Source organism: Phyllobates terribilis, unplaced genomic scaffold (genome assembly GCF_046119375.1).
Source record: "Phyllobates terribilis strain yellow unplaced genomic scaffold, ASM4611937v1 Scaffold_1__5_contigs__length_1240528914, whole genome shotgun sequence".
In the NCBI taxonomy this organism is placed as follows: Eukaryota; Metazoa; Chordata; class Amphibia; order Anura; family Dendrobatidae; genus Phyllobates; species Phyllobates terribilis.
Window position 1 is genome coordinate 1,131,124,712 of NW_027362761.1, and position 22,742 is coordinate 1,131,147,453.

General features: G+C 46.4%; 1 protein-coding gene across 8 annotated transcripts in view; it reads left to right on the forward strand.

The window, feature by feature from the left end:
- The first annotated feature begins 7,352 nt into the window (after positions 1-7,352).
- PROM1 (prominin 1) overlaps positions 7,353-22,742 on the forward strand; it is a 239,284-nt gene continuing 223,894 nt past the window's right edge. For 6 of the 8 annotated variants that reach the window (XR_012250681.1, XR_012250684.1, XR_012250683.1 and 3 more), the window contains exon 1: positions 7,353-7,676. The gene's annotated coding sequence lies outside the window, so the exon portion shown is untranslated. The remainder of the gene's footprint in view (positions 7,677-22,742) is intronic. The other 2 variants (XM_073647219.1, XM_073647237.1) reach the window with 1 other exon arrangement.

The following is a 22,742-nucleotide window of genomic DNA, read 5'->3' on the forward strand; positions in this document are numbered from 1 at the left end:
GGTAAAGGCTGTAAATTTAGTTGAGGCTAGGTAATGTTTGAATCTTTCAGTGATAGCCCAGACCAAGGCCAGGAACTCCAGCTTGAAGGAACTGTAATTCTCCGGGTTCCTCTCAGTAGGACGAAGCTTCCTACTGGCATAGGCAATTACCTTTTCTCTGCCGTTTTGCTTCTGGGACAACACAGCTCCCAGTCCCTCATTGCTGGCGTCTGTGTATAACAGGAAAGGTTGGCTGTAGTCGGGGTAAGCCAGGATTTCCTTACCGGTTAGGGCTTCCTTCATTAATGCAAAGGACTCAGTTTGTTCTTTGCCCCACTGGAATGGGGGACTTTTACCTCTTTTGGACTGTCCTACTAGGAGATCTTGTAAAGGCGCTGCCTTTTTGGTGTAGTCCTTAATGAACCTCCTGTAGTACCCGACCAGTCCCAGAAATTGACGTACCTCTTTGATGTTCCTAGGTTCAGGCCACTTCTGGATGGCAGTGACCTTCTCCGGGTCTGGTGCTACCCCCTCTGAGCTGACTACGTGCCCCAGGTACTGAACCTTCTGCTTGAGCAGGTGGCACTTGGAAGGTTTTAGTTTCATCCCATACCGGGACAATGCCTCAAATACCTCTCACAGGTGCTTTAGATGGTCTTCATACGTCCTCGAGTACACAATAACGTCATCCAGGTATAGCAGCATTGTCTCAAAGTTCCGGTGTCCCAAGCAACACTCCATTAACCTCTGGAATGTTCCGGGTGCGTTGCAGAGTCCAAATGGCATGCTGTTGAATTTGCATAATCCCATTGGGGTGGTGTAGGCTGTCTTCTCCCGGTATTCCTCAGCAACAGAGACTTGCCAGTACCCGCTAGTAAGATCCAATGTGGAGAAATAATTGGCAGATTTTAGTGCAGCCAGGGATTCCTCTATACGGGGCAAAGGGTATGCATCCTTATGTGTTATTCGAGTAATTTGTCTATAATCTACACACATCCTCATGCTGCCGTCCTTCTTTCTGACCAGGACCAGGGGAGCTGCCCAGGGGCTACTGCTATCCCTTACTACCCCTGCCTTTTTCATGTCATGCAACATTTCTTTTGCTTTTTGGTAATGTGCTGGTGGTATGGGTCTGTAACGCTCCTTAATGGGTGGATGGTTACCTGTGGGTATGTGGTGTTGTACCCCTTTGACCCTTCCAAAATCAAGTGAGTGTTTACTAAACACCTGTTCATATTCCTGAACCACTCTGTAGACACCGTGTTTTTGATGGACAGGAGTGGCATCAGTTCCAACATGGAGCTGTTGACACCATTCCTCCAGCTGGGTTTTGGAGTCATTGTCCTCCACCGTATCTGGTGGGGTCAAGGATTCCACTGTGTATACGGCATTATTATTCACAGTGTACAGTCTGGCAACAGTGGCGTATCTTGGCAATTTGACTTCCTCCTCCCCACAATTTAGGAGGCGTACGGGTACCCTCCCATTGCGCACATCAACTACCCCTCTAGCAGTTAGGAGTGTAGGTCTGTGCTCTGAGTTAATGGGCTCTACTACCGCCTGGTAGTTCTGTCCCTTGAGACCTATTGCTGCCCTACACCAAATCATAATTTTGCTTAGTGGGGGAATCACAATGGATATCGGGTCTGTCACCCATACATTACCAATCTCACCACCTGTTAGTTTTACCTGTTGCTGGTACAGGAGGGCGCGAATTTCCTTCTGGAGCACCTTCCTCTGCCCTGGTCTGGCAGTGTCAGCAATCTGTTGGAGTAAGAACAACACTTCTCCCAAACAGTTACCAACAACATTTGTACCAAGTATCATATATGGGTTTGTATCACCAGGGTTAGACTCTATTACAATCAGTCCCTGGTCCTTTAGTTCCACTCTTCCTACCTTCACTGTCACGTCCTTAACCCCGACTAGGTTAAGAGGAAGGCCATTGGAGGCATACACAGAGAGGTTTGGGTCTGGCGGGTGGAGTTCATCTATGGACCAGTACCTTTTGTAGAGGACATCAGGTACGATGGTTACCTGTGACCCGGTGTCCAGTAGTGCAGGTGTTGCTATGCCGTCCAGCACGATGGACAGGAAAGGCCTTCCTCCTACAAACCGGTCATACCAGCTCGATGGGCCTGCTTGATCTACTCCTGGGTGTCGGCCCTTGGCCCCAGGGTTTGCCCGTTTACAGGACAGGTCCGTGTGGTGTGGCCTGCCTTGTGGCAACGGTAGCAAATGAGTTCACCTGGAGGGCGAGGTCGGTCGTTGGTCTTCCCACGGGGTGGCGTTGTCCTCCTTCTCCTCATCCAGGGGGCTTCCTCAGGACTGTCGGCAAGTAGGATCCTTCCATCCGGCTCGGGCTCCGTCTGTAGCTACAGGGCGCTCAGGACAGTGGTCAGGGTTTTACTTAGCTGACGCACTTCAGAGAGCAGGCTGTCCAGCTCGCTAGGGGACGCGGTTTGCACTTTTGCCTCAGCCGCTAATGAAGGGGCAGTGAGTGCTGTGGGCATTGGGGTGGCCCCACCCTGGTAACGCTGGATAGCAGTATCTGATGTTTCCAGGGGCTGAAGGCCCTTAATAGCCATGTCCTTCAGGGCGTCAAAGGTGGCATTTGGATGATCTAAGGCCCACCACCGTACAGTTCTGCTCTCCTCCTGGGACCTTAACCCCCGGATGAATTGTTCTATCAGCATTTTGTCCTCATCATGTATGCTGGCTGGACTAACCTGTTTCAGGGCCCGCAGGGCCTCTTGTAAACGCCAGGCATAGTTCCGGACACTGTCCTCAGGTTTCTGGGTACAGTGGTAGAACCTCATCCGAAGATCTGTCTCAGTGCGGTTTTGAAAGACAGTTTGCAGTCTTTCAAATATAATAGATACTGATTCCTGGTCTGCGGCTGGCCAGGTTTCATCTTCCCGCTCTGCGGCACCAGCCAATTGTCCCAGCACAACAGCGGCTCTCTGTTTACCAGTCATTGAGTACATGTCCAATACACCGCATATTTTTCTTTTGAACCCAGACAGGGTGCCTGGTTTGCCGTCATACTGGGGAAGCCATTTGGCTCCGGGGACGTACGGCAGGGCCATGGGTATCACTGGAGTCACGACCCCTGCTGGTGGGGCGGCCGCTCCGGCCTGAGCAGCGCCGGGCGCAAGTTGAGCATCGGGAGCGTTAACCGGTGCTCCGGCGTTTTGCTGGTCGTCGGCCATGGTTGCGCCCCCCCCCCCAGTAAACCGTAGCCTACCTTCTTTGTTTTTATCGGGTAGGCCGCAGCTCCGCAGATCATGGTCTCCTTCCAGGACCTGATGCTTCCTGGTGCGGCGTCAGAGCGCGAGGTGGGGCTTGGGTGTCGCGCGCTACCAACGGTCATGCCTCCCTGGTTCCCGCGGTTACGCCCCTCTTCTTCCCGTGCGGCGACGTGATAATGGCGATGATGTTCACCACAGTTCAAACACAGTTCAATTACGGCACACAGTACCCGTTGGCAACGGGCACAAAATCCTGTTCGTGATGCCAGGAAGAGTATGAATCGCCCAGGGGGACACGGTGGACTCGGTACCCGGACCTCTACCTTCCTGGGATGTCACGGCAGTCGGCTCCCGGGCCCGTACCCAGGGGTCACTCTTTAAAAGGGGTTTGTTACTTGAAGGGATGAATAACAGTTTTGTCTTGTGACGCCACCTGTGGTTCCTGGTAATGGGTACCAGCACTGCTGCAGACCTCCAGGGGGTGATGGGATGACAGCTGAGATGTTTCTGCTCCCCACAGGTGGAGCGGGCTCCCGGGGCAGGGTTGATGGACGGGATGCAGGTGAGAGGTGGCCCAGTCGGGTCAGGGTGAATGACGGACACGTACACAGGGGATTCGCTTCAGTACCTTTACTGGTGTAAACGGCAGGTATGGTCCAGGGTACTTAGTAGGAAGGGTGCACTTCTTGACTCTCCCCAGTGAGTGGGAAGTAGGCCTCTTGATCCGTTTCTTCCTCTCTCTCTCTGAAGCTCCTGGCCAGCCTGGAACTAGGCCTAGCTTCTGTACTGTTTCACTCTCTCACCTGTCTGCTTGGTAGTAAGAACTTTTCTCTGGCTACCACTATCCCTGGACGCTGGGGCATTCGTGGTTCCTAGTTCTGTACATGATTGTAGCTTCAGGTTGACCAGGGGTCTAGAATCCTCCTGGTATACCGGTTATTCCTACTGGGCGTAGAGGATCCAGTAAGCGCGGACCCGGTGTCCGGCTTGTGTTCTGGGGTGAGCTTAAGATGCTCCTCTGCCCCCTTAACTCCTCTCTCCTCTCCTTGCCTCCGGCCACGCTCTAGGCCCTAGGCTTCAGCATGTGCTTTAGGCCTTGGCTTGCCCTCAGCACAGCAGCTCAACAGGTGCTGCCTCTTCACTGATCTAAAGTGCCAGCACACTCTCCCTACCTAACTCCACCCTCCAGTATATATATTCCTAACAGGGCTCCCTCTGGTGGTATGAGGTGGAAATGTGGAGGTGTCTGTGTGTAGTAAGGGCCTCTTGTGGAGAAGTCCCTCCATGCACCCTTTTGGGTACTGTGGTACCTGTGTGTAGCAGAGTGCCACACACACGCCCTAAGAGGTTAGCACTTTTAGGCTGAGTTCACACGATGCGTTTTTCATGCGTTTCCGCGGCGTTTGCGGAAACGCATGAAAAACGCATGGTAGAAGGGCAGCAATGTTCCCCAATGGAAATCCGCATGTGCTGTGCCCATGATGCGGATTTTTCCGCAGCGTGAACGCTGCGGTCAAAAATCCGCAGCATGTCAATTAATTTTGCGGAAACGCTGCTCTTTTGCCGCCATTGACTTGCATTAGACCGCATGGAATCCGCATCACTGTATATGTTGATGCGCTTTTCATGCGGTCTAATGTGCGGATGGTACCCGGGTGTGGATGAGAGGACTCTCATCCAGACCCAGGTACCATTAAAAAAAAAAGAATAAAATAAAAAATATATATATTCTCACCTTCTGACGGCCCGCGCTGCGTCCTGCCGGCTTCCCGGGCACTTCGCGGTTGAATGAAGAAGGACCTTCGCTGACGTCAGAGTCATGTGACGGGTCACGTGACGCTGACGTCGGAAGGTCCTAAAGTCTTCACTGCCGGCAGCCGGGACCGATGAAGCAGGACACCGGGGGCCATCAGAGGGTAAAGTATAGATTTATTTTTTATTTTTTGACATTCACACACTATATAAATCCATGCCGGTTGCATGGATTTATATAGTGTGAAGTTGACAAGCACTTTCCAAGTGATGCTAAAATCGCTTGGGAAGCGCTTGTCAACCCGCATGCGGAAATGAAAGTGAAGACCGCTTCATTTCCGCATGTCCCTGGCAGGAAACCGCATGTACAATCCGCATGCGTTTTTTCCTGCCAGAGAGATGCAGAAATGCTCAGGAAAAAATCCTGAGCATTTCTGCATCGTGTGCACATACCCTAAGGCTACATTCAAACTGAGTTTTTAGGCCATGTTCACACGTTCAGTATTTGTAAGCCAAAACCAGGAGTGGATGATAAATACAGAAGTGGTGACGTGTTTCTATTATACTTTTCCTCGGATTGTTCCACACCTGGTTTTGGCTTACAAATACTGATGTAAAATACTGAACATGTGAAATGTGAACGTGGCCTTTTGGAAATAGAAAAATCAGAAGAGTTTTTCAAGAGGAATCCACTTCAGAAGAAAATCCTTTTTTTTTTTTTTTTTTTTAAAGCATGTAATTAAATGGTTTTAGATCACATATCCAATGTAGTACTTCTAAAAGGGAGCCTAAAATAAATAAACACATGTAAAAAACACAGTTCTGTTTTTAAGTGTAGAATCCCAAAGATACAGCACTAAAAAATTATAATAATAAATATATATATATATATATATAAAATACTGCTTCAAATCTGCACCAAAAATACATTAAAAAAGGAAAAACAGCAAAAATCAGAGCATATTGCTTTTGTGCATTTTGGTGCAGACAACTGCAAAAAAAAATGCAGTGGAAAAAAAACAGCATTTTGCATGTGTGAACATGGCCATAAAGAGGCTTTCAAACTTATTTTTTATTCCACAAACTGTTAAGATTGGAGCAGATTCCACGCAGAATGTCGCTTTTTTTGCTACCTTTTTCAAATCCTTATTGGGAAAAAAGCTTAAAAACTCCTTTGAAAAGTAAGGTGGATTTTACATTGAAATAAATAGGAAGAATTCAATGCGATCTGCTTCAAAATCCTTCTCAAAAACTCCTTGTAAACCGAACCTTAGGCTTTGTGCACACAGCTCATTTAGACACCGGCACAACAGTGCAGTTTTCCCAGGTGAAGCTGCTTCAGGAAAATGCCAGCTTTCACTCTATACTGTTAAAGGGAACCTGTCACCAGTAAAAACTCTATTAACCTGCAGATATAGGGTTGAGCTGCAGGGTAATAGCGTTACTATCCTGCCTAGTGCCTGCACATTTATAGCGTTTTTTCTGGTGACAGGTTCCCTTTAACAAGTTTACGACCTATAACGTATAGATACATAACAGGTCACCTCCCCCTCTTTCCCAGGACATGACGGCTGATCTGTACAGCTGTCATGTGCCCCTAACAGCCGCTGGTGGAATTGGTGCGCAAAAAATAAGCCCTCACCCGGCCCCGGATCCCAAAAAAATGGAGACGCTACAGGTCTCGGAAAATGGTGACTTTTTTTTTTTTTTTTTTACAAACTTTGGAATTAGTTTTCACCACTTAAATGAAAAAAGAACCTATACATGTTTGGTGTCTACGAACACGTAATAACCTGGAGAATCATAATGGCAGATCAGTTTGACATATAGTGAAGGTGGTAGATAAAAAAAAAAAAAAACATTGTGGAATTGACCTTTTTTTTTTTGCAATTTCACCTCACTTGGAATTTATGGTAGAATGAATGGGGTCATTCAAAAGTACAACTTCTCCAGTCAAAAAACAAGCCCTCACGCGGACATATTGATGGAGTTTTTTTTTAAAAAAAGTGACAGCTCTGGGAAGAAGCAAAAAACAAAAATGGAAAAACTCATGGTCGTGACGGGGTTAACGCAGGAAACTGAATTTGGTCTTGTATATTTTATCATCTGCCCATGTATAAAAACAGGTGATGATAAAGGATGAAAAATCATCCGTTTTTTTTTCAGGGTGTAAATCAGACGCCTTTTTATCCGCTCGTGTGAACTTAATCGTTGAGGAATAAAAGACCCTGCTCACGAGAACTTACAATCTACCCGCTCCCCCCTCCTTTTCCAGTAAAGTATATGCAGGAGGACTGGCAGAGGAGCTACAAGTGGGGTCACCTTGTCATGTCTGCGTCCCTCTCCCTGACATTCCCATGCATTAGAGAGTGAGATGAGAATTTCCACCTTGCAGCGGCGGAGAGCTTTCTGTCTGAGCTTTGGATGTGGAGCCCCTGAGAACTCGATCATGAATTATTCATAGTTGGGTGGTCTCAGCACACCATTGAAGATTGTCATTGGGTTGAAACAGAATGACTCTTCCTTCCAGAGAGTGCTGAATGAGGATGCAGCAGATAGAGTCACTGCAGGAGAGGGAACCTCGCAGCTCAGCACTGCCATAGATCCAGCGAGCCATTCCTGACCCCAGGGGGACATCTCCTCCATGGCACAGACCCACCCCATCCCCTGCCCCAGGGGGTCTCTGTCTTCCAGGTAAGTCTGATCCCTGCCCGCCCTTACATTCTATGTGATGCTATGCTATCCTGGGGTCACCTCATCCTCCAGTAAGTCCCCACACTGGGATGATGTCCTTGCTTGAGGACAGGTGAATTATTCTGCACGGCTGGTGCTGTGATCGGCACCGGGGCACTAAGTATCACATTACCACCGGTCCAGGACAAGCAATGCTTTCATTAAATAGGAACATCTATTGCATTTCCAAAATTAAGTGGGTACGATTAACCAGTTTATTCCCAGGCGATGATGCAGAAAATGCTTTGAACTACTCCCCCCAGCAGATCCACCTGTTGTTCCTATGACAAGCGTTTGCGTCCCCCTCCTTTAATATCATTTAACGCCAGCTTAAACGCAGCGAGTGGGATTGAATCCTGCAGACGGAGAGGGATAATAATGATTTTGTTGTTCCCGCTGGGATCTCACATGACAGGGAAGCAGCATGAGGGGTGGTCTGCCATCCGCTGGGAGTTGTAATTGAGAATCTACCCTATCCACCTGTATGGGGACCTCCTAGCGAACACCTGGGCTAGGTGCCCTCTCCTCCTTCTCAGTGTTAACTATTGCTCTGCTGGGAGCTGCACACTCTGCAGTAATCAATTCAATTAGAAATGTAAAAAAAATGTCACTTTATCCCCATGCGGTAACATTATGGCTTCCAGCGGACGACTGAGGGGGCTGCGCATGTAGCATCGTGGGTGTAGAAAAAAGTGCAGAGTACTTTTTTATTTTTTTTTATATGTTATACCTATTTTTTTATTACACTGCTGATAGCTCCGGTAATTCCTGGGCTGTTATAAACGAAGCTGGAAAAAAATATAGGTATGTTCACACGGTGCTTTGTTTTTGTTTTTTTCTTTTGCAGCTTCTTTTTGTGCAGAAAAAAAAAGCTACGTGCATTATGTGCGTCTTTGATGCGTATCTTATGTATTCAGTTGAACGGGTGGAAAAATGCAGGAAAAATGCAACAAAAATGCTGGAAAAATTGACCCGCTGCAGATTAAAAAAAAAAAAAAAAAAAAAAAAGTACCTGAGTTCGAAAAACGCAAGGAAAAAAAGTGAGCTGTGTGAATGAGGTGTTACAAATCTTGTTTATTTTGCTGCTACCCTAAAATGCTGCATTTTTTTCTCCACTGAAAAATGCTACATGTGAACAAGCCTTAAAAATGTGTCTAAGGCCATATTCATAAATCTGTGTGAGTGTTAGTATCCGAGAGAAAAGGACCGTTTTTTTTTTTTTTATTATTATTTTTTTCCCTCAGGTGTTATCCTAGTTGCATCTTTTCTTTTTTCTTCTCATCCTTTTTTTTTGTTATTGAAGCAGGCAGACTGTGAACTTTTTTTTAATCCATTGAATCTGAGGAAACAGATGAAACTCGGATGGATCTGTGAAGTGCAAAAGTACAAAGTCTGTCATCTGTGTGTCATCTGTTTTATACGGGTCCCCATAGACTTTAATGGCCGAGAATGTGTAAAACGGATGAGAATAGGACAAGCTCTGAGTGTCGCACACCGGAGACACAGATCCATTAATTTAAAGCTGATGTGTGTATGGATCAATGAAACTGTAAGGCCAATATCCAAGGCTACATAGACCGCTGGGAGCTGATATTAATAGGCTGGGAAGCTCCATGGATATTGGCCCCTTCCCAGACTATTAAGACCAGCTCACAGCTCTCTGCTTTCTCATAGCTGGTTATTAAAAATAAGGGGGACTCCACGCTATTTTTTTCATTTATTTAATTATTAGCTAAATACATGTTCCGTAAACTACACACGCAAAGCACTGATTATATATATCACTGACCTATATCTATCAATCTATTCTATTCTGACAGTTCGGGCTGTGAACTTACTGTACTTGGCTGATGAATGTTGGGTTTCCATTGAGATGTGTGTGTAAAAATCGGACGACACACGCATGGTCCGTGTGCCGTGCGATTGTTTTTTTTTTTTCTCGCATCCATTGACTTGCATTGGTGGGTGTGATCTGATTCTCGCAGACAATCACCACATTCTGCAATTTTTTTTTTTTTTTTTTTCAGTTCGATCCAAGCTGAGAAACTCGCAGATGAACACTGCTTCATTTAATGTTTTCACATAGCACTTGTCCAATTTATACACCAGTGTGCATTGGCGCTTATACTTTTCTGATTGTTCCACTCCTGGTTTTGGCTTGTAAATACTGAGATAATAAAGTGACCAAATACCCGTGTGCACGTGGCCTTATGTCATACTGCAGTTTTTTGACCTATTTAAATAAAGCTGCTTTGTTTTTGATACTTCCAGGTATTTAACGTTGACAAAACTTTATTGATTCAATCATTTGTGGATTATATTTGTTTTTAATGCATTTCCACAGCGTAAATGCACTAAAAATGCATATGAGTTTATTTATTTATTTTTTTTTTTACTGCGGGTTTTCCGCATCGAATGCAATTTCATGGGGAAAATTTGCACGTAAAACTCTGGCACCAGGACCAGCTCCATAGCGGCCACATGGTCTGCGGCTATCAGCAGTACATTATATGTGGATTTGCCCATTTAGGCCACGGCCCCAATATCAGTATTTGGTCAGTATTTTGGTCAGTATTTTTTCTCAGGAGTGGGAGCCAAAACCAGGTGAGGAACAATCAGAGAAAAGGTAGAATAGAAACAAGTCACCAATTCTGCATTTATCACCCACTCCTGGTTTTGGCTCCCACTCCTGAGAAAAAATACTGACCAAATACTGATAATGGGGCCGTGGCATTAATTATTTTTCATATGGCCGCACCTGGCAGTATTATGGCCGTTCAGGGTATTTTTGCATGTAGCAGATTTGTTTCAGAAGCTTTTACGCCGGTCTCATTCATGTTAATGGCTCTTGATCACAATCCATGCGTTTGCTGCAGAAACAACCTCGTTCATGTTAAATGGAGCTGATTTTCAGTGGCAAAAATTTCTGCAAAATTTCTGCCACAGGTGAATGGATCCTCTCACACGTTGTGCAGGAGTCACTCTGAAAATCTACAGTTCAATGCATGTGAATGGAAATTGTTATTAGTAAATTGCCATGTGGACACGTTTAAAATTCGGTCTGCGGCTATACCTCGGTATTTGTAACCCAAAGTCAAGAGTGGGTGATAAATACAGAAGTGGTGACGTGTTTCTATTATACTTTTCCTCTGATTGTTCCACTCCTGGTTTTGGCTTACAAATACTGAGCTAAAATACTGAGCGTGTGAACGTGGCCTAAGTGTGAGGATGTGGACTGTCTTACCCCGTCTCTATCCTGAAGACAACTGCCGTATTCATATGTGTAATGTGAACAGTGTTATGCCTTGTATGTATGTAATATGTATGCTCATAATCCATATGACGCGCCCCTGGGCCTGCTGTGTCGTGCGGCATCGCGCGCACGGGGGCTTACCCGGAGCCGGATCAGATGGGGGTAGTAGTCTCGTGGCGGTGACCCGGTCCGTGCCCAGGGAGTCAAACTGAGCGGCAGAGTTTAGCAGAAGATGGTACGGTGTTCGACTACGCCACCCGTTGAATGCGGCTATGAAGCCGCCGCTGCAGGACAGTCCACTGAGGCCGGTGGTACGGATGTGCAGCGTGGATGGTATAACCCCCAACAGGAGGGGTATGGCCTCAGGGCAGCAGATGTGGATGATAGTGGTAGTGATGGTGCAGCAAGGAAGCTCAGAGACGTGTGGTGCAGTTTCAAGGCTTTTACTCACAGGTGTTGCTCCGGTCACTTCGGCCAAGAGTGACCACCCGAGCCATGCTGCGTCCACCAGGTGCGGGACTCGGCCAACTCCCAGGCAGTTCCAGAGCGTGGTCCTGATCTCCCCTCTCTTCCTTCCTACTGGCCGTCCTCACCAGGGACCCACCTATGTCCGGCTTCCTCGGGCCTTATGGGGCAAAACCTCTCTCCGGTTTTCCTGACCCTATGTGGCGTGCCTTCCTGGTGGATGTGGCGAGGGGTCGTGCCAAAGCTTGACCACGACCTCCGGTTCCTGGCGAAGGATGATTTGCCTCCACCAGCTTGGGATCCGGTACCCTTCTCTGCCAACCCTTCACCCGTTTTAGTTCACTCGTGGGATCTCAGGGTTCCTTCTGCTTGCGTCTCTGGGCCTTTCCTAGTGTTCCTCTTCTCCCTTCCCTCTCTTTGCTTCAGGCCTGGCTCTGGAGCTGGGCCCAGACGGAGCCACAGCTCCCCCTCAGCCCTCTCTGGCTGAGTTCCTCTCTCCACTCCTCCAGGCTGAACAGACCCTGTCTTAAGATGGTGCCCACCTTATATACTCCCTCTGACACCCGAGCCCAGGTCACAATGCAACCATGGGCTCCTCCTATGCCCAGAGTCCCTCCCCTGACTGCTCCTACACTACTGGGATGTTCCTCCCCCCCTCCCACTCCAGCCAGGGACAGACGCTGTCGTACCTGCACATCTATCTGGTGGGAGTACCGTTGTTCTGTCCCCCGGAAATGGGATGAGTGTAGTGCATGCAATTAGCTGAGCTCAGTCCCACCCTCCATCCTTACCCGGGAGTGGAATACCACACCTCTGGATCGAGGTGCAATACCCCTGTAGCAGCCGAGCCCTCGGGGTGCTACACATATATAATATGTTGTGGTAATGTATAGACTAGCGGGACAAACGTGGAAGACCGATATTATGGTGTTTTACAGGAAGCAGAGATTATTGGTAATATAATGTAGAGATTGGAAATAGATAAGGAATAGTTAATGTTAGGTACAAGCTCGCAGATGGGAGGGGAATAATGTTACTAAAAGGAGAGGTACTTCCTGGATATGTGTGGTTAAAAGTAGTGGAAGGTTTAAGCAAGTTCTTTGTGGAGTTCAAGTGCAGTGGGCTGCTAGGGCCAACATGGGCCTATCACTCGGGGCAGTGGATTGCCATACATCTCCTCCATGTAGATCCATTCTTCGGGCCCAGGACCTCGAGATTGGCACTGGGGCCATCGGGCACATCGCACCTGCAGGGGAAGATGTACACGGATCTTCAAGGGCGGAGGATGATGGAATCCGGGTGCACTGTTTTCGGTGGAGAGGGAGCCCTAGAGGTAGTGGAGACAGCAGAGGAAGGGATGCTCTATCGGGAATGAGTGCTAGGGCTGAAGTTATGTCCGATACCTGAAGGAAAGACTGTAACCTGTTGTGCCCTATCCCACATGCTCCATTGTAATGGCTGTGGACTGTTCAGTAAAAGTTGAACTGTTGAAAAGCACTTGGTGTCCCATGGATTGTGTGCAGCGGTTCCAGAAGATGGAAGTCTGGAGTTAGCAGAGGCCTATGGCTTACAAGTGAGGCACCCCACACCTAACTGCACACTGGGAATGGGGCACGATTTTCCTGTAGGGTGCCAGAGAGTACAGTTCGGACACCTTACATATGCAGCAGAATAAAAATCTGAATGCATTTGAGAGCAGGTTGAAGATTTTTTTTTTTCCCCTCCGGATTTGAAGCCTGTTTCACCCACTACATTGCTGTGTGGATTTCAAGCCACTGCAACCAGGAGTAATTGCAATGTGGGTGCAAAATGCTTACTAAAAATGACGTCACCCTGTATACTGTAACACTTATGGAGAACAGTATGAGTGCAGCGCTACCAACGTCTGCCTCCTCCTCATCAGCTCAGTCTACAAATAGCAATGTGGGGGCTAACGTACAGTAAAGGAAGAGAAGCTGGTGTTACCGAGGTACGCTCCACCTGCTGAATCAGGGCAAAACAGCAAGGAACAGTGTGACGCTCAGTTGTGAGATACTGGAAAGCCCTACCCTGGGAGATGGGGGACTCGGAGCCGGGTCCTTGATGTTGTAGATGGGGTGCAGCTGTGGCCCGGACCCGCTCCGTGCCCAGGGCCGTCACATTAAAAAGGGATGGTATGGGCTTATCCGGGTTGAGTGGCTGATCTCGACTACGCCACCTGTGGCACCTGGTGAAGGCCACCAGTGCTGCTGCAGTTCGCTGAGGCATGGTGTTCTGGCGGCTGTCGTTATTACTACTCCCCACAGGCGGAGCAGGGCCTCAGGGCAGAGGGACAGGATGGAGGGGGTAGTAGTCTAGGAGGTCTGGTGCTGCGTAGTACATAATAAGAGTCCGGAAGCCATAGGGGTAAACTTCCAGTTTTTTTTTACTCACGATGGAGATGGCAGTAGGAAGGCGTCTCCCTGCTCCTCGCGGAGTTCTGCGGTCACCAAAGACGGGGGTCCGACAACCTCCGAGTAAGTCCAGTGTTAAATCAGGACCCTGCAACAGAGTGTTCCTAAACTTCAGACCGGGTCCTTTCCTGTCTGTGTGTGTGTGTAGATAGGCAGGGTCTCCCTCTGAACTTCACTCAGAAAAGGGCACGGGTGGCAGCTCTGCTCTTTCCGTTACCCGGTGGGATCCTCTGGGCCTACCGGGCTTCCCCGACCAGGACATAGAGTACCAAGGTCAGGTATCGGGGGCCGGTACCACTCTTGCAGCCGGAATCCCTCTGAATAGATCAGGTTGGCGAGGACAGGTGGCGTATACCGCTCAGTCTGCATCCTCCCTGGGATCCATTTGCGGTGGAGCTACACTCCTAAGCTCCGGGCCTTCTTGGTCATGGTCCTTGACCGGGCTGAGACATACATCATCTGCAACCTGCCCCTCGACCCAAGGCCAGGGTACGAGGGCCGTGCCTCTGTCCTCTGCAGGTCCACACAGGATCCACGCTCAGAGAGAGAGATCACGATCGAAAGACAGTCAAAAGAACCAAGAACCAAAATGGCTTTGTATTAAATATGAAATTTACAGTGTCACTAAAATGTGAGTCCTCCACCCTCACTCACTAATTGGTTCCCCTATCTCTTGGTTCCCCAATCTCCCGTATGCCAGTAGGGGCAGCACCTGGTGCCTTCTAGCCTCCTCTGGTGGGAGAAGTGTGGTGTTGGATGTGGAGGAAGGGTCCTGACCATCACACTGCTCTTACCTCAGAGGAGGAACACTACACTCCACTAGAGAAGTGCAGCATCCCTGTGGCGGTCTAACCCTCAGGGGCGCCACAACAGCTCTGCAGCACTGTGATGTCTGCCATTTCCCTGGCTGATGTTTTGGAAGGGATTGATTTTTGGATGATTTCCCTAAAATATTGGTTATTGATTAACACTGGTTTTACAAAGAAGTGTTTTGGTCACTAATTTATGTCAGTATTTTTAAGCCAAAATCAAGGGTCTAACTAATTAGGGCGCAGTCAGACGGCCATATAAATCGGACTGCAGTGCACGGACTGGCTGGCGGATCTCACAACCCGAGAGTGACATCCTCATGTATGTCTATGCAGCTGTCACGCGTCGGTAGGGAGAGCGACCGGCCGGTCCGTGCACTGTGATCTGATCTATGATTTATATGACTGTCTGACTGCGCTCTTAGAGAGAGATTTGCACTTTTTTCATCTTTTTGATCCGCTCCTAGCTTTGGCTTATAAACATTGATGTAAAATGTTGACGTAAAGTGCTTTAAAAGGAATAATGACAGGAGACTCTTGTTGCCCATGTGATTCTGCAGCCGCTACAGCATATCAGAGAAATAATACTTTGCAAGGGCCATAAAGGCGCGTCTCCCCACCCCACTATCCTAGACAGAGAGGTCTCTCCCTATCTGGGTGTATAGGGTAGTATAGGGGAGCAACGACAGGGGACCTGCCTTGGCCTATCCATCTGAGACTCCCAGTCCATGAGAGGATTCTCAAAGCATGTTTTCTATTAAATGCCACATAATTTCATAGTAAAAAACATATCTGTCCATGATAACGCAGCCGGTGTCTGATTTATGCTGCCCATTGTTCTGATAGGATGAATATTTTGCCATGTTCCCTTTAAATTGGATCTGTCACCAGATTTCCTATTACATACTATATACATTATTTAAAAAAAAAAAAAAATCTCCTGGACCTGATGAGGCTGGTGTACTTGCTTTGAAGAGACTGTTTAATCTTTTTTTAAAAATGTGATTATAGCAAAAGTCGAAGTCCGTACATGACCTAAACTCAGTTTCTACCCAGTCGAGCTGACTGAGAAGAGCAGCTTGTACTGAGCATTGTGAGATTTCGGAGGGACACTTAGAAGCTGTCAGTCAGGGTTGGTGGGCAGGGAATGACTTTAGCTCACGAGCACACTTGGATTTATGAGCTCTCTCACTTTCTGGCTTTAGTGAAAATTTCAAAAAGGGTTATATAGCCATTTTGCCGTGAATTTACAGTGTAAGTACACCAGCTTTGGAACAAGCACAATATACAGGCTGTTGGAATAGCAGCCTCAATAGTCAAGACTGTTATAAAAACCACATACTTACATGGTCCCAACTCTTCCAGTCCCATTCTCTTAGGCTATGTGCCCACAATGCAAAATTGAAGCAGAAAATTTCCGCAGCATTTCTGCATGTTCTTGGCAGTAAAAACGCTTGCAGATTTTACACGCGTTTTTTCAAGCATTTTTGCAGTGTTTTTACATGCGGATTTGACTTGCGTTTTTCAAATGCATTGTGACCTCAAATCTACATGCGGAAAAACACATATAATCGACATGCTGCGGATTTTTCCGCAAGGAAAATCCGCTGTGGAAAATTCCGCAGCATGGGCGCAGAACATGCGGATTTTCATTGGGGACCATGGGGCACGGATTACCAAGCGTTTTCCAAGCGTTTACGCTGCGGAAATTCCGCATCAAAAAAACACTTAAAAAATGCATAGTGGACACGCAGCCTTAGTATGAGGACACTCTACTTGAATGTAACATTCCAAAAGTCAGAAAACCTGCCTTACCACCATAAAGGTGCAAGGCTACCTGAAGCCCTTTTGTGGCTTACAGCAATTTCAGCCCATGGACTCACCCCCTACAACTTGTCCCTCTCCTGCCTTTGCCAAACTCCAGTACTACTGATTGTCCAGACGTCTCTTCACGTACCGGTAACATCACCATCAGTAAGGTCACCGCACTCAGATGAGCTTTGCCTCCTCCTGTACCACCGGTAGACTATTTTCCTGAATTCTCATAAAAGTCAAATGAGAGACAGACGTGCGCAGCCACCTCTCTGCTGACTGTGGCCGAGAGACTGAGCAGAGGGAGCCCCATTCTGGAGATATATTGGGTGACACCTCTGGGAAGTAAAGCTATCGAATATTTATAGCATATCCTTATGGTGTCTGTTCATTGTACCGTGCAAACAGCTGTGCCACGTGTATGGGCTCTTATTAAAGAGGACTTTTCACCAAATGTTGAACTGGAAACATGATGTAATAATAGGCGCAGAGCAGAATATAACCTGTTTTTTTTTGTTTTTTTCTTTTTTTAATTTTACCTCTCTGTTGGGAAAATATAAGCAATCAAAGTATTTGGTAGGTAATGAAATACTTTTTGTTAAGTCCAAGTGGGTGTTAATTGAGAGTTCCCACTGACGACAGGTACTTCTTCCCACTGTATGACATCAAGCAATCATAAGCAGGCAGCAACATTCAAGAGAAAGAAGAACATGGCCCACAGTAACTTAGGCCAGTCTACTCCTGTGTGAAACATATAGTGACAGACAGCCTGATCTCACTTCCGAGTGATTACAAGTTGCAGTGAGCACAGCAGACCTGAGTGTCATTACTGACATCTTTGAACTTTCATCTCCTGGCAGTCAGTGTTAGGGGAGAGTCAGCACAGCTGAGTTTAGCGATGTCACATTACAAACCCTTCTATCGGCTCTCATAGCACAGTCGCCTCCATTGTACTTTCTCTACCCTCACACTGCCTGTCTGGAGCTGTTTCAGTAATCACACTTATGTCTATTGTGCTCAACTAATATTGGCTCTGCAGGGAGATCAGGCATTAAGTGTTATTGCTGACACATTTGAGCTTTGATCTCATGTCAGTCAGTGTGGGTGGGGGGTTCGTACAGCTGAGTTTAGCTGTTTCACATTACAAACTCTTCTATCAGCTCTCCTCCTCTCATAGCACTGTCACCTCTGCTGTACTGTCCCTCCCCCTACACTGCCTGTCTGTAGATGAGGGCTCTAAGGTGTCAGTAATCACACTTATGACTCTTGTGCAAAACTTATAATGGCTTTGCAGTGAGATCAGGTATTGACACCTTTTGACCTCTCAGCTCAGGACAGCAGTGTGACAGTGCCATAAGACCAGGAGAGCTGATAGAAGGGTTTGTTATCTGACACAGCTAAACTCAGCTGTGCTGTCCACGTGGACTGCCAGAAGATGAAATCTCAATGAGATCAGACTGTCTATCATTATATGCCTCACTCAGGAGTAGCCTGCTCTAAGCTATTGGGGGCATGTTGTACTTTGCATGTTGCTGCCTGCTCATGATTGGTCAGGGGAAGAAGTACATGCCCCCAGTGAAAACTATCTGATGACGCCCATTTAGACTTAACTAAAATTAACTCATTAGCTACCAACTACTTTGATTGAAATATCACTGTAATGTAGAGGCGAAATTAAACAAAAAACGCAACGATTTATTTCGCTCTGCAGTCACTATTATATCGTGTGTCAAGTTCAACATGAAAAATTTGGTGAAAGGTCCTCTTTTTAAAACAACTTGACTTAATTAACGATTAATGTCTATAATTAAATTGGCGATTGTTAATGATCAGTAACTAGTAAGAAGTGATTAAGCCGTGTGTCATCAATTCTGCATTTTTATCACTAAGGTATGAAGACTTGGCAAATGTCACGGATTGATTGATGATCTTAATGTTTGTGTCAGGAGGTTTTTCAAATGTAAAATATGTGGGAGACGGCAGAAAGAATTCCTGTCTGTAATCATTACTTTAAAGACACTTGTAGAGGCATATGCTCTGTACACAGCCCACTGAGACTGTCTAACAGCTCACACTGTGTGGGTGTCAGCTAGATATCATAGTGATTGCTCCAATCCAGAATATCGGACACATAGATAGTATGTGATCAATAAAATCAGTGTGGAGTTCCTCAAGAATTGCTATAACTGCTCCCCAAGGGGGTAACTAGAAGGAGAGAAAATAATTCCTTTGCTCAATATGAGGACACCAGTATCATTAACCCCAATTCCCCCGAAGGTGGTTTGCACGTTAATGACCAGGCCAATTTTTACAATTCTGACCACTGTCACTTTATGAGGTAATAACTCTGGAACGCTTCAACGGATCCCCCTGATTCTGAAATTGTTTTTTCGTGACATATTGTATTTCATGATAGTGGTAAAATTTATTCGAGATGACTTTGTGAAAATGTTGGAAATTTGACCCAAATTTTTTTTGTTAGGAAGTTATAAGGGTTAACAGTTTACCAGCGATTTCTCATTTTTCCAACAAAATTTACAAAACCATTTTTAGGGACCACATCACATTTGAAGTGACTGAGGGGACCCCAAAATTTGTTGTGCAATTTGTCCTGAGCACACCAATACCCCATATGTAAGGGAAAACCACTGTTTGGGCGCACGGCAGGGTTCGGAAGGAAAGGAGCACCATTTAATTTTTTGAATGTAAAATTAGCTTGAATAATTAGCGGACATTATGTCGCAATTGGGGAGCCACTGATGTGCCTAAACAGTGGAAACCCCCCACAAGTGACCCCATTTTGGAAACTAGACCCCTCAAGGATTTTATCAAGGGGTATAGTGAACATTTTGAATCCAGAGGTATGACACAGACTTTGATAACATTAGGTCATCATATTGAATAAGTTGTCATTAGTCTTGAGCGCAAGTGCTTGCTACTTGAGTTTGCATCGGGTACTCGGGTATGTACCAAGTATCGTGGGTGCTCGAGTGACATGCTTGAGTCCCCGCCTGCATGTTTCACGGTTGTTAGACACCCAAAAAAAAAAAACATGCGGGGATCGCTCGTGCATGGCAGGCAATCCCCGAGTGGTTTTTTATGACTGTATAACAGCCCCGAAACACATGGGGCGGAGACTCAAGCATGTCACTTGAGCACCCGCGATAGTCAGTACATACCCGAGCACCCGATGCAAACTCAAATAGCGAGCACTTGCGCTCAACACTAATCGCCATAGCATCATCATCATTTTTTTTCTTTACTTTTGAAAAAATCCCAGCCCTAACTCCAACCCAACCCTAACCTTAGAGTTTATTTTTTACGCCGTTCCTCGTGTAGTATAAGTGATTAGACGACTTTATTCTTCGGGTCGGTGTAATTACGGAGATAACAGATTTCTATCGGGTTTTTATGTTTGACATTTGTCACACACCAAGAGACGCTTTTTTTGCAAAGACTAGTTTTTGCAATAATTTTTCCATATTTTGGCCGACTGAGTCATGTAAGAGCTTGTTTTTTGCGGGACAAGTTGACATTTTTACTGATAGCATTTTCGGGCAAATAAATTTTTTTTGATGGGTATTTAATGAGTACAGTATATTTTCATTGTTTTTGGAGTATTTTTTAAAATATATATTTTTTCACTTTCTGACCCTTTTTTTTCACTTTTACACTTTGTTCCATTATGGAACTTTCATTTTTTGCACCTGATCGCTTGCATAGCATAGGGATGCAGCAGCATCCCTGTGCTATGCAGGCTGTCGGCTCTGCACTGGCACAAGTTAGATAGATCGTGCGCAGTGCACAATCTAACTTCCTGATGCCTGGTGACCCGGATGTCGTCATGATGACATCGGGTCACCATGGCAACTATCTGGACCCCGCGCTTGATCCAAGATAAGAGGGGTGCTCTTACCTCTGCCTGCCCCGGAAAGCATTTCGGGGGTCAATGTGCCAGGAGCAGTGCGGAACCTCTCCTGGCATATAGTACTGGGTGTTAGCTGTCAAAATCAGCTGACACATGGTAGCACCTGCACAGCTTCTGTTCGGGCGTGATCTGTGAGGCGTAATAGGTACCTGGTCATTAAGGCTCAGGTCACAGACGTATTATTATTACGCCTCACGTCAAAAAGAGGTTCATGATGCATGCTGGGACAACCTTTTTGACCCTCACCTATAAGGAGTACATTGGTCCAGTTCCTGTGAACATACTATTTCTCGGGAAATTACAAAAAAAATAAAGAAAATGTCATTAGTAATTTATTCCTAAATACGGTAGCTTTAATTATTAACTTGCACTTGTTTTGCCTAGGGGGTAAGCACTATAGAAATAAAATGGTTCCTGTCTAGTTAGGGTATGTGCACACGATGCAGAAATGCTCAGGATTTTTTCCTGAGCGTTTCTGCATCTCTCTGGCAGGAAAAAACGCATGCGGATTGTACATGCGGTTTCCTGCCAGGGACATGCGGAAATGAAGCGGTCTTCACTTTCATTTCCGCATGCGGGTTGACAAGCGCTTCCCAAGCGATTTTAGCATCACTTGGAAAGTGCTTGTCAACTTTACACTATATAAATCCATGCAACCGGCATGGATTTATATAGTGTGTGAATGTCAAAAAATAAAAATAAATATATACTTTACCCTCTGATGGCCCCCGGTGTCCGGCTTCGCTCAGTCCCGGCTGCCGGCAGTGAAGACTTTAGGACCTTCCGACGTCAGCGTCACGTGACCCGTCACATGACTCTGACGTCAGCGAAGGTCCTTCTTCATTCAACCCCGAAGTGCCGCGAACCAAGCAGGAGCGCTGCGCGGGCCGTCAGAAGGTGAGAATATATATATTTTTTATTTTATTCTTTTTTTTTTAATGGTACCTGGGTCTGGATGAGAGTCCTCTCATCCACACCCGGGTACCATCCGCACATTAGACCGCATGAAAAGCGCATCAACATATACAGTGATGCGGATTCCATGCGGTCTAATGCAAGTCAATGGCAGCAAAAGAGCAGCGTTTCTGCAAAATTAATTGACATGCTGCGGATTTTTGACCGCAGCGTTTACGCTGCGGAAAAATCCGCATCATGGGCACAGCACATGCGGATTTCAATTGGGGAACATTGCTTCCCTTCTACCATGCGTTTTTCATGCGTTTCCGCGGCGTTTCCGCAACTGCAAAAACGCCGCGGAAACGCATGAAAAACGCATCGTGTGAACTCAGCCTTACACTGACAGAATCTTGTCCTGGAATGTTAATAGGACAGTGAGTATGTGCAGTAGGAAACTCCTTGCTCCTCCCTTGGGGATACCAGGGGTGGTCAGGTAAGAAGAGGCTGCTTACACTGCTGACATTCCTGTCTATCGGATCTGTGAAGATCTGAGTTTGGGGTTTTTTAATAATCACCTAGGCAGGCTTACAATGCAACAATATTTTATTCCTTTCATCCATGGTAATACAGAAATTCCAGGTAAATGTCCAAAATACAATTGTCTCGGTCCACAATCCTCCATACAACAGATAAAACAATGGAAGCACAGGTATCCAGTAGCAGTCCTTTAGGAAAGTTTAAATCCCAACGAAATATCTCCCAACTGTAGCACGTTTATCCAGCCCAGTCGGTGCTGATCTCCATATGACATCGATCCATCCATAGTCCAGGTCCTCAGTCTCGATCCTATTCCTTTAATGTCCTTTCACACAACTCCCCACTAAACATGTGGCTTCTTTTCTCCTTCACTGGGATCCGCCCCCTGAATGGGCAGAACTGCTCTCACCCTCCTCGCCAAAGCTAAGTGTGTATTAGTGGAGGTATTTTTCTCAGGTCGAACCCATCAACTGGATCTGCATTTAACACTCCCTGTGGTGACGGCTCAGCCGGATCTACATTCAACACTCACACAATGGACCTAGTCACTGTTTGAACAATGGTTTAAGGCCCCTGAGATATTAACGAGATTGAAAAAAATTAAATTTACCTTTGGCAATCTTTTGCCAAGCCTTATGTACAGTGCTGGCCAAAAGTATTGGCACCCCTGCAATTCTGTCAGATAATACTCAGTTTCTTCCTGAAAATGATTGCAATCACAAATTCTTTGGTATTATTCTCTTCATTCAATTTGTCTTCAATGAAAAAAATACAAAAAGAATTGTCCTAAAGCCAAATTTGATATAATTCCACACCAAACCTAAAAAAGGGGGTGGACAAAAGTATTGGCACCCTTTGAAAAATCATGTGATGCTTCTCTAATTTGTGTAATTA